General features: G+C 38.8%; 1 protein-coding gene across 2 annotated transcripts in view; it reads right to left on the bottom strand.

The window, feature by feature from the left end:
- Positions 1–12,527, bottom strand: part of ZFYVE28 (zinc finger FYVE-type containing 28) — a 160,220-nt gene that overhangs the window by 125,281 nt on the left and 22,412 nt on the right. Inside the window, exon 1 of one of the 2 annotated variants that reach the window (XM_086747324.1) lies at positions 11,086–11,170. The exons of the other annotated variant lie outside the window; for it this stretch is intronic. The gene's annotated coding sequence lies outside the window, so the exon portion shown is untranslated. Of the gene's footprint in view, positions 1–11,085; positions 11,171–12,527 lie in introns of those variants that run through there. 2 annotated transcript variants of the gene reach the window in all.

Here is a 12,527-nt window from a genome sequence, read left to right as displayed (position 1 = left end):
TATTGCTAGCTATGATGATTTTATGACAACTTATTTTAACTGTACGCTTTCAACAAGCACAGAGTAGAAGCTGCTGTGAAGCTCAGCTTTATTTTGCAGTAATATTTACTGTATTTTGCAACTTTTATACTCGCGTTGCACCTGCAAGGGAAAACCTGCCTGGTATTCGGACTTCACCACACCTGCCACGTCTCAAGGTTCACTTTTAGAGTATTGTTTCTGTTAAAGATTCCAGTTTCCTTACAGACACATTTCTATGAAATTCAAACCCTTCAAACAATAACCAGCATAGGTTACTTTGTCATAATACAAAAATCGACATGTACAAAAATGGGAGTGAACTGCTTTAGAGAACTACCTGTAATTGATACAGCAATGAAGAAAAGTGGAAGCCTCAACACACTGAGAGAAGATTTTCAGAAGAAGTGACTTGGGAAACCTACTTCTGGATGGCTAACTTCTGACATGTTTAAAAGGACTTTATTTCAAATCAAGATGAACACTTATATTTAGAGAATAGGATCTTTTTAAAAAAAGTCAGAAGTAATATATCAATATACTGGAATTTTCACAATCCTTTGTAATCTCCTTGCCTATTGAACTGGACCAAATATTTCCTTTCTAGATCCTCTCACAGACAGCTATAAACAAAAGCAAACAAAACCAAGCGTTATGAAATACTCTAACTTTCTGATAAAAGTAACCATTGTCAGTTTTCAGAATGACAAGGACAAGGGAGAAAAAGATACTTTCAAGCCATTCAGTATATTGCCTTAGAATGATTCTGAGCACTATTTTATTAAATACTTTAATGGAACCATAATTCTATCTTTCTATATTTTCTAAGGTCTTAGTAATGTCAGGGACTTTAAGAAGTACTTTGAGTTTGCCATCTTTTACCAGCCTGCTTCTTAAAACGAGGGTCAGTTTTTGTATTTACCTGCTATTCAATATTCAAAACACCACATACATTAAAAAGGTAACCATTAAAAACGTTCTCAGATGTAATGAAAAAGATCATATGGTGCAAAATTATTGTAAAGAAATTGCTGTAACTAATTTCAATGTATGTGTTCCACAGAAAGCTTAATGTTGTTCACAGAATTCATCATAAGATGTACGAACATGAAATTCCACAGCAAAGGGCTTTTCTTAAAGAGCTTTCTGTTATCAAGCAACAGACAAGTTCGTAGCCAGAGAAAGTTCTTCCATCAGTCAACCCACAGAGGAGGAGGTTAGATTGCTAGTCAATTTAGAAGAGTAACTACTGAGCAAGCCTGGGTTAAGAGATGCAGGTTACAGTCTCAGCTCAGTTTTTAGCAAGTCCTTTATCCTCCGTTTCAATTTTCCACTGGAGATTAGGTTTATCTTCACCTGTAGATATGAAAGCACTTGAGAGGAGTCATGCTGCATAGGTTTTAATCAATAAGATGCAATTTAAAACTTAATTCCTCCAAAGTATATTAAGAAAGCACAAGAAAGGGGATTCAGTTCTTCAAATCTAATTGCATGCATTTGTATTCCAAACTGAAGTCTCAATACACAAAATAGAATTTTATAAAGAGACCGCTAGCTTCTGTCTTACCTAACAAGCAGGGCCTACTAAATGAGACCACTAACAAAAGAGAAGAATAAAGAACTACTTCTTCCTTCCTTTTAGTGCACACAAAAACAATTAATTAAGCCAGCAGGATAACATCAATCCTGAGAAAGACCATTCAACTTCAGGTATTTTGTATACCTGCTCACTTCTACTGCAGAGTCATCTTTAAAAATGAGAGGGTTTTACATATCCATTTCTCTTCAACAAGACAAATATTTCCTTAAAAAAAGATTATAAAGTTTATAGTAATAACAACAATTTTTTAATACTCTGAATCCTTAACACAAAGGCAGCACAAGGCTTCAGTGGTGACATGGAAGCCAAAACCAGAACATGACACAGAGAAAGGTGTAACTGGCTGAACCACACCAGACTTTACTGAGACCTAAAATGCAAAGAAAAACATGAGAATACCTCACATGATCTTCTTCCAAGCATCAGAGTACAAATGCTCGTAAGAGTAAAGGTGGAAGATCTGAAAAAATGCTCTAACAAAGCACAGGAACTACACAAGGTAGTAGAGACTCAATTTCTGATCAATCAGATCAAAGTTTAAACACTGTTACAACTACAACGCAATCCATTCTTATTTTAGAAGTTGTTTCTAGGAGTCCTTATTAACATCTACATTAACTGCAGATGAATGAAAGACAGCCCCCAACATAAGAAGGACAAGGACCAGTTGGAGAGGGTCCAGAGGAGGGCCACAAAGATAAGAGGGCTGGAGCACCTTTCCTATGAGGACAGGCTGAGAGAGTTGGGGCTGTTCAGTCTGGAGAAGAGGAGGCTCCGGGGAGACCTGATAGCGGTCTTCCAGTACCTCAAGGGGGCCTACAGGAAAGATGGGGAGAGGCTGTTCAGTAGGGCCTGTTGCGATAGGACAATGGGTAATGGTTTCAAAATAGAGGGAGGTAGATTTAGATTAGATATTAGGAAAAATTTTTTTACAATGAGAGTTGTAGAACAGGTTGCCCAGAGAGGTGGTGGATGCCCCATCCCTGGAAACGTTCAAGGCCAGGCTGGATGGGCCTCTGAGCAACCTGATCTAGTGGGGGATGTCCCTGCTCCTTGCAGGGGGGTTGGACTAGATGACCTTTGAAGGTCCCTTCCAACTCTAACCATTCTATGATTCTATGACTGGAAAAATGCAGGTAGAAACATTATACTAGGGCATGTGGATTCCCCTTTCAGGTCATACAACTCCGGTGCACCCTCCTACATCTGCTGGAGACCAGACAAGTTCCTTTGTGACCTTCCTGAACATATCCAACAGACAGCTTTGGGATTCTAAAAATGTTATTTTTATTCCATCTGTTGTGTTGTACTTCTTTTGCAGCACTGAAGTATTAACTAATTTTGCTAATTCTTCCAGGGTGTAGGGTTTTTTGTCCGGGTTTTTTGTTTTGTTTGGGGTTGCTTGCTTTGAGTTTTTTGATCAGAGCTATGTTGTTTCTTAATAGTAAGAAAAACCAAAACATATGAAAAGCAAAAGTGAGCATGAGAGAAAAAACCCTTCTGATGATCCAGTATACTGATGATATCCAAATTTGCAGTATACAAGCGTCTATGTTGGAGTTTCAGTGGAGCTAACTCCATAATCAAAACATTTGTCTTCTGTGTCTCAGTCTTGCACAGCACGTTTTTCCCAAAACTCCAGCTGAAGTAGCTTTATACTGTTCATGCTATACAGAAAGCTAAGCAAAAGGTGGTCACTGTAACAGTCGCGATAAATCACAAACAACCTTACAGGCCATCATTTTGTACTGAAACCATTCCAAAATTGTAATAACCATGGAAGTGCAAATTGCTTTTAATTGTCAAAGCTGAAATAAATACATGAAATACCCATTCCTCTTGCTGCAAAGCTGTTTATTGAAGTTACTTGTAATGTGCATCATTCAAACTTCCAAGTTGGTGTTCCTTCAAACATCACATTCACTGTTTCTAAATGTAGCCTGCTTGTCTGAAATTTTTAACCAAGATACAAAAATCAATGTTATATAAAGCACTCTTTCCTGATACTGATGATGCATAATATGAGTCACCACTTCAAAGCCTCCAACACACCACACAAGCCACATTCTTTTAAGTTGCAAATAAACCCTAAAGTGGTTTCTTCTGTCTTGCTTCTAACGAAGCACCCTCAGTTCCCAAAAGGAAACTGTAATTTTGTCAGTCAGGAGAAAATAAGTTCCACAAGCAGAAATAAAAGCTTCTAAACAATTCCTACATCTCCTTTAAGTCAAAATGCAAGTATTTCCCAGGCATGTTATTTTTGAAAAAAAAGGAAAAAAAATCACCAATGAAATTATACCACTGTATCATTGTTAATCTCTTTTTCAAGATTTTCACAGTGAATTAGTGCTCTGGTTCCATGATCTGTAACAGAAGGTGGAGAGGCGAGGATGAGGGTCAGAGCATCTGAAAGCTTAGGCACACAAACAAGTTACTGCCCATCATCCAGCTTACAGCAACCAATGTGCATGCTCTTCACCAGGGGCAAACACCAGGCAGAGATAAGGATTCACTCAAAAGAAGACAGTTAAGCTAAATAAAGTAACTTCACTGTTGCCGGAATTACTAAACATCTGATGATGTACAATAACCTGTTGATATTACGTGGCCCTGAAAAATCAGAAGAGGGAAAACCCTATTATTTAAACGGAAAAAAATTCTGAAAAGGTTATTCTTGCTCAGGAAACAATTCTTCCTTCTTGACTGGTGACAACTTCATCAACGGGAGCTCTTTCTCATTGAGTTTCAAGCACTTACACACCCTGCCCACTTGAGCTGTACACACACCTGCCTCTGAGATGTACAAGTGCCCAGCCAGACACCTCCTTCAGCCCAGGCAACAAGCGTCATAGACACTAATCACCACCTCAAAAACACCAACTCTGAAAACATACACAGGGAAGAATGCAAGTACTGAACGTAGCATGATGAGATCTGACAGCAGTGCAACTGCTCTAGTTCAGAAGAAATCAGAAGTTCATCAGCTACATTACACACGCAGCTGCAAATTAAGTAGCTTATTAACTAACAGTAAGTAAGGTTGGAAAAATTTTCCAAGTGGATAGTCCACCCAAAGCAAATATCACAATTTCCAAGTACTACTTTGTTACTACAGAACTGTAACAATGTGGTCAATATATAGATATAAATGTGTACACCTATATAGACCTGTAAGTCTATAAACAAATACACCCAAGGAAGTCACAACAGAACAGCAACACGTTGGATGGTGTTTCCAAACAACAAGAAAGTGAAACGATGCCCAAGACCAACTGAAATAGTCCTGCCAGTGGAAAAGCAGACAGATGCCATGGATCATCCTGAACCCAGAGAACTGAGTGATAGATACAGCACAAGAGATGGTGCTCCACTGCAAGAAGTAAATCTCAGAAGATAATGGAATTTCCTTTCCTATAAAACTATTTCTGTCATCTCTCGCCATGGAGGGATCAGGGCGCACAAAGCACATCTCTCTGCAGGTAAGGAGTCAGAATAGAGAAGCAGCACTAACAAGGTGCTTACAACTGTCTGAATTTACTCTCCCCTGGGGATCATTTTTTAAGTATATAGTAACAGTACAAGCATTCAATCAAAAAGACATTCTAACATATTTTCATCTTTTTCCTTCTTTAAGAGGAATACTTTCAACTGCAGCAAGGTCACTATTCCTCTTTTGATTTCCAATGTCACAATCTATAAAGGTCCTACCTTTCATCACTGGAGCAAAAGCTAAAAATGTTATCCATGTATACTGGATCACCTCTGATAAATGCTGATGGTGCTATACGCTGCAGAAGTAGATTTATTCTTGTTTCTACTTGGTCTATTTTGAAAATTTAGCAATTACATTTCTCAACTGTGTTCATGGGAATTCTGGTAAGGCCATCCTGAAAGCCACGTGAAATTCCAAGCTATAAAAATATTTGTTACTCCAATAAAGTATTGTTTTGTGATTAAGTACAGTGTTTGTTAAATAGTGTTAATATTTTAATTTGTAATTTACAAGGATAAAACTGAAAACTGGCTTTTTGGCCAAATATTACAATTTTTCACATCTAAGCTTCTACTGCAATTGAATCAAAACCAGTGACAAAACAAGAGCTGGTGTGTGTCAGAGGTGAGCTCTGACAACAGTGTCAGCAGCTTGTGAATAAAGCATGTCATCAGTTATGCAAAATTAACCCCACCAAAAATAGCAAGTTATCAAGGTATCTGAAATTGCTGCGAATAGTAGTGATGGCAATCCTCAAGTACTCATCTTCAGTATGTCAACTGCACCAAATTTTACAAGGAGATCCCCAATCCCCATATTTCTAGCCCTTTTTTTTGTTCATTTTTTTTTCTTTTTTAAAACTAAGACTTCAGTAGACGTTATAGTCTTTTACTATAACTAGAGCACAGGTGGAAAGCCAGCTGAGATGCCTAACATGCCTCTTCACATTCTAATATGAATTTATAATTTCAAAATTACTAACAGATTAAGGAACATTCCTGCTCACTATTTTCTTGCTTGGTTTTTTCCCCTCAACCTCCATCCCTTTCCTTTTGCTCTGTAATTCCAGTTCCAGCACAGTTCAAGCGCAACATCACTAGAAAGATGTGAGGTGCAGAGAAGATTAAATATACACAGAGATTAAATAGTTGTGATTAAAATGAGACCCTGATACTGCCTTAGGAACAGAGATTCTGAATAGATCTGAAGTTATACTAATATCTGAACAAAAAAGAATTTGTAACTCTCCAACACTTTTCCACACAGCAGAAAGACCAACTGTCCTGAACAAGCACATGAGCACTAGCCTACACATCCTCAACTCAAACCTGCTGATAGCAGAGTTCAGGCTCCTTCCACTAGAAAGCACTGCGACACCTATGAGTAAGTGGTTGGGATGAAGGGAGCCGGCTCTAGACTACTTCCAGCGAAATGGGCTGTACTCATTTTAATACTGCAATCCGGCAAAATAAATGTAACTTATCACCTAAAATGATCAGTTCCATACAAAGCATTGAACTCAAGTTCTTTGGTATACAAGAAGAAATTTGAGAGACTGTTAATGGACCTGTATTCACATTAGCTACAGAACGGAGGACAAAGCATGCTGTATAAGGTGTAGAAGGGGCACAACTCACTCTACAGTCCATCAGCATGTAGAATTTGGTACTTCACATCAAACTGGAAAAGTCATATGTAGATTCATACAATCCACATACAGCCAGCATAGTATGGATTAAAAATTCTAAACTAGAGAATTCACTATTACCACACTTTTCAAAAAGTTACACCATATTACAAAACTTACTCCAGAACCACACTGTACTACTAATTTAACTTACTCTTAGGTAAAAGAAAGAGGACAATGCAACCAACTTCTATGAACGTTACCTACTGGTTTTATTATCTTAGTTCCTAGATAGATTCCTTTCGAGAATAGGTTACTAGTTCAGAATTGGCACTAAGTTCAGCCTAAATTATTGCTACTCCTGAAACTAGAATAAGTTATGGCAAAAAACTGACCACTCAGAAAAGTCAATATAAACTTGTTAAAATAAGTAAAAAAATCAATACATGCTAAAATGAAAATAATACTGCATTAACCCCAAGGAGTATCTGCAACTAGAATTACAATTCACATACTCCTTACAACAAATCTTCCTCAGGTTCAGTTTTTTATTTGTCTTTTTCCCAAAAAAGACAAGGATTTCCCCGCACAACCATTTCCCCTTGATTTCAGTACAAACTCCACAAGTATTCAGAGTTCTGGTTTTGACTGAGGTAGAGTTAATTTTCTTCACAGTAGCTAGTATGGGGCTACGTTCTGGATTTGTGCTGAGAACTGTTGTTGTTAACACAGGGATGTTTTCGTTGCTGCTGAGCAGGGCTTACCCAGAGTCAAGGTCTTTTCTGCCCCTCACATCACCCCACCAGCGAGTGGGTTGGGGGTGCACAAGAAGTTGGGAGAGGACACAGCCAGGATAGCTGACCCCAGCTGACCAAAGGGATATCCCACACCATGTGGCATCATGCTCAGCATATAAAGCTGGAGGAAGAAGGAAGGGAGGGACATCCAGAGAGATGGCGTTTGTCTTCCCAAGTCACTGTTACACGTGATGGAGCCCTGCTTTTCCCAGCGATGGCTGAACTCCTGCCTGCCAATAGCAAGTAGTGAACGAATTCCTTGTTTCGCTTTGCTTGTGTGCATGGCTTTTGCTTTACCTATTAAATGGTCTTTATCTCAACCCATGAGTTTTTTCACTTCTACCCTTCCAATTCGCTGCCCCATCTCACTTGGGGGAAGTGAGCGAGTGGCTGTGTGGTGCTTGGTTGCCTGCTGGGGTTAAACCACAACAGATGGCAATGAAAAAAACAAAGAATACATAACATTTCATTATAGCACACCATTTGATAACTGTTCTCAATCCTGCTTTGTCTTGAAATAATAAATAAAATAGTGCTATTTTGCCTTTTGATAAAGTATGAAGAACAGGTTTTTGAATCTAGCATGTCAATAAATAATTACAACTAACTCATTTGAAAGTCATCACATTTTTAAAAACAGAATATAGAACAAAATGTAGCCCATTATAATCTAAAACTAAAAGACAGTAACACAGGAGAACAATGGCACACCATACACCAGTTATTTCTCTGCTCTCCAATATTGGTATGCAGGGTTGATTGGAACACGTTCTCTAAAATTGCTTTTTCAAACTTGCATTCAGAATTGGCACTAAGTTCAGCAGCTCTCAGCTTCAAACCATGCAGATCAATGTTGTGCTGGAGTGACTTCGCTAAGCACTCTCCAGCAGACAGCGAGTAAGCCGCACGAGGATTGTGGATACAACCCTACTCACTGTCTCCCTCCCTGGCTGCAGGTAGAAATACGAAATGTGGTAGTCAAGGTTCATGAAAAACAATTACTAATCATTTTCTTGTTCTTTTTCTTTTGCCATACGTCCATAGTTTGCATATATTTCTTTTTACAAGTTTACTTTTTTCTTTCAAAAATGCAAGAGAACAATGCAAAAAGAGCAAAGTGCTTTCAGATTACAGAGTTTATGGGCACAGAGATACTACCACTTCTAATTCTGCTTAGCGCAAGAAAGCTGCTGAGAGGAACACAAACCTCGAAGCCAAAGTATCTACATCCTTTTCCTAATGCTGTCACTCACTCGCTGAGGAAGCTTCAGCAATCACCTCTGTTTTGGGGTTGACGGGAACCTGAAAGCAATTCTCCTTCCTTTAATTTTATGGGTTTTTTTTCTTGGCAACAATTAACATGTCAACAGCTAATCTTGCAATATTTACCTAAGCATGTCAACAAATCTTCCCATAGAACACATCCCATCCAAGCTCTCTTGCTCCAGAATGGACCTCTGGTGAGAGTTAGAGACAAAGAATGCTACAGAGTCAGAGCACACCAGCAATCAAGAGGTTTCAGCTAACTTGTGAGACACGATACCTCCTCTTCTGACAGAGCACATTGAAACCACATCTCAGGCATCCCTGTCAGCACACAGAGACTTTCCGAAAGGCAGTGTCCCTCCCTGGAAAATGCAGGCTTCAGGAAAAGGAACCATGCAGAGGAACCCATATCCCAGTTGCAACCTAGGGATGTAGCTCTGGGGAGAAGTTGTACATTTTAGACTCACAGGGTTTTGCAGAATGCAACCAGCACTGGAACCACAGTCACACCCACAAAGAGCTTCCCATATCAAATGATAGCCGTGGCTGTTGTTTCTCAGTTTGGAGCACAGTTTTTCCCACTGCATCACTTCTTGCCATGAAGACCAACTTGTACAAACACAAGAAGGAAAAAAGGTCAGAAATTATATTATACTGTAAGTGACCAACATAAGGAAGTACTACATCTTTCCCCATACTTACTTCATGTTGAACAACGCTGGAAGTGAGCACAACAGTGCAGAAATCCCTAAGTGTAAATGAAAACAAGATATAAAACATTTGTCTCAAAACCAGAACAAACTGAAATACAAGAAATAACTGATAACCAAGCCGTTATTTTCCTGAGTTTGGCCTTGAGAGGACATGACTAACAGATCACCTAAACAGTGAGAGTAAGGAGAAAGAAGACAAGTTAGCCAAAGGCATTACATCAGCACACATAAATTAAAGCGCATTACGTTCTTGTAAGGACATTCCCTCCAGGAAGATCAACCTAAAAATCAAACAACAGCCATCATCTCCTCTGCAAACAGGCATAATGCACTTGAACTTTCAGGCATAAATTTCTCATCTCTAGCTAATTGTATCAACTCTCCTGAACGTGACTGGATAGGCAATCGCTTAGACAGAGAAAAGAGCAAGCACCAACATCTCAAAAAACTACCTAATAATTGGCAAAACAGTAGAAGATGTAAAAATACAAGATTTAAGAGTGGAAGCATCAGCACTTTTCTCTGCCAGGAAGAACAGCTTTAAAAACCTCTGTAAGGGATAATGCAGCATCGTCTGCAAACACCTGCAAGCACTGCACTGCCTGCTGGTAGTTACATGCATGCTCTGTTTCTCCACTGGCTTTAGTTACACGTTATTCAAGAACTAGAAATTCCCTTTCCCCAGAAGCCCCCATCCCATGCCCTTTGCAGTAGTATAAAAATGCAGATGAACAACAGATACAAGACAAGCCCTCAGTGCACCATACAGTGCATATTTTTAACAAAAACATATTTAAAAACAAGTTTAACCATGGCATCTTGGAGTATTCATACATTTAAGTGTTATAAAACTTACCTGGACTTATTTATTTCCCTTTGGGCAGCAGAATTATGACAATATATTTTTCTTTAACTAGTACAGAAGGCTTATCATATCCTAAACTATCTGATTCAGTATTAACACATCAAAACTCCAGCATGCCCAAGGACAACATGGTTTCCTTGGCGTGCGCAGCCTTAATGAGTATTGGTTTCAAAATCAGTTTATCCCTGATAGTTCTATATCATCTTCAACTAAACAATTTCAGTGAGATGCCGTGCCCTTCCCTTCATACACTTGAGAAGTATCACACATCTTTAAGAAGTTAAATTCTCACATAGCTGACCAAAACCGATCAAACGAAGGACACAAGAAGGTGCCTATTACCTTGACATTTGAAGCACAGAGTTGAATAAACTAATGCACCTAAAAACTTCAAATAATAGATTCCACTAAGTTGCAGGTAGCAGTACAGTTTTGCTTTATACTTCAGTGTACTTCAGAAATCACACAAAAATTTCACACATCAGCTTGTGCATTACCCATATGCTTTAATAAAAAAGAACAAAGTTTACCCAAGTTAACTCAGTGATGACATTTTTAAGGACAAAAACTAGAAATAAAGTATTTATTAGTAACCTAGTCTATCTGTAAAGAATATACCAATCTCGTGCTGTTCCTTGCTCCACAATGCGATCTCCACACAAAACTCAGAATGGCAGGATTCTCGCAAACTTGTTACATACACTACCTTCCAACAGGCACATAACAGGTCTATTTCTGTTCTGCTGATTCCAAGTTTTCTCTTGCAGAGTGAGTCTGTCAAATGTGTCAAATGTTGAAAGCATGGAACATGCAGTAGCAGAAAAATTTGGAAAGTTCAAAACCTTTGCAAGAAAACATTAACACAGAGTGTCAAGACTTACTTCAGAACTAAAAAAAAAAATATTTAAAGCCTTTAAGCTACTGCTGAACAAAGCAAAATATTCTCTTCACAAAGTGAAAATGGTACAAAATAGCTACTGCAAATGAATGATTGTATCTTCCTGTCTGGAAACCCTTCTCGGGTCTAATCGTTCAGTCACAGCATGTGCTGGTTGCAGCATGTCATGTTCCTGCATCACTTCCAGTGAAGTTGGAAGGCAACTGCAATACAATTAAGATATTATGAAGTATGCCAGAAGAGCACAATAGAGTTTTCATGCAGAATTCCTTTCTACAGCTTCAAACACTGTATTAAACAGTGTTCTTTCAAATAGTAAGATTCAAACTTACATTTCTTGTCAGTGAATTACCACACTTAACATTTACAAAAAATTTCAACCCTTCTAAAAAACTGAATATCGTTATATAAAGTCAAATTATACAGTGTAGATAACTAAAGCCATTTGCCTATTTCTAGACAGGAAGAAACACCAATACACTGAAACAGTCCGCAGAATAGAATCATTTAGGTTGGAAAAGACGTTTGAGATCATTGAGTCCACCCATTAACATAATGTTGCCAAGTTCACCACTAAACCATGTCCCCAAGTGCCACATCTACACATTTTTTTAACACCTCCAGGGATGGTGACACCACCACTTCCCCAGGCAGCCTGTTCCAATGCTTGAAAATCTTTTCAGTGGAGACATTTTTCCTAATACCCAATCTAAACCTCTCCTGGTGCAACTTGAGGCCGTTTCCTCTCATCACATCACTTGTTACTTGGGAGAAGAGACCAACACTCACCTCGCTACAACCTCCTTTCAGGTAGTCCTAGAGAGCCATGAGGTCTCCCCTCAGCCTCCTTTTCTCCAGGCTAAACAACCCCAGTTCTCTCAGCCACTCCTCCTAAGACCTGTGCTCTAGAGCCTTCACCAGATTCATTGCCCTTCTTTGGACATGCAAAAATATTGTCATGCAAGATCTGGTAAGTCTTTAAAACATCTGAAACTATTCTCGAAGTCGGTGAATCACACATGAAGCAGTTCTGCTAAGCACAGGCTCGAACAGGAGCTTCGTTAGCTGCTTTGAAATACAAATTCCCACAAGTTGTCTCACGTGGCATACACAGCTCCTGTACACTGTGCCAAAAATACAGCCCATTGCTAAACTAACTAATTATCTTCTAAATGTGCTCTGCAGAGCACAGAAAGATAATCTGACCTTAAATCCAGGCAAAAACAGAACAATCCATGAATAAGAATAAT

Source organism: Chlamydotis macqueenii, chromosome 4 (assembly GCF_036417535.1).
Source record: "Chlamydotis macqueenii isolate bChlMac1 chromosome 4, bChlMac1.mat, whole genome shotgun sequence".
NCBI lineage: Eukaryota > Metazoa > Chordata > Aves > Otidiformes > Otididae > Chlamydotis > Chlamydotis macqueenii.
This window is presented reverse-complemented; position numbering and strand designations above follow the sequence as displayed.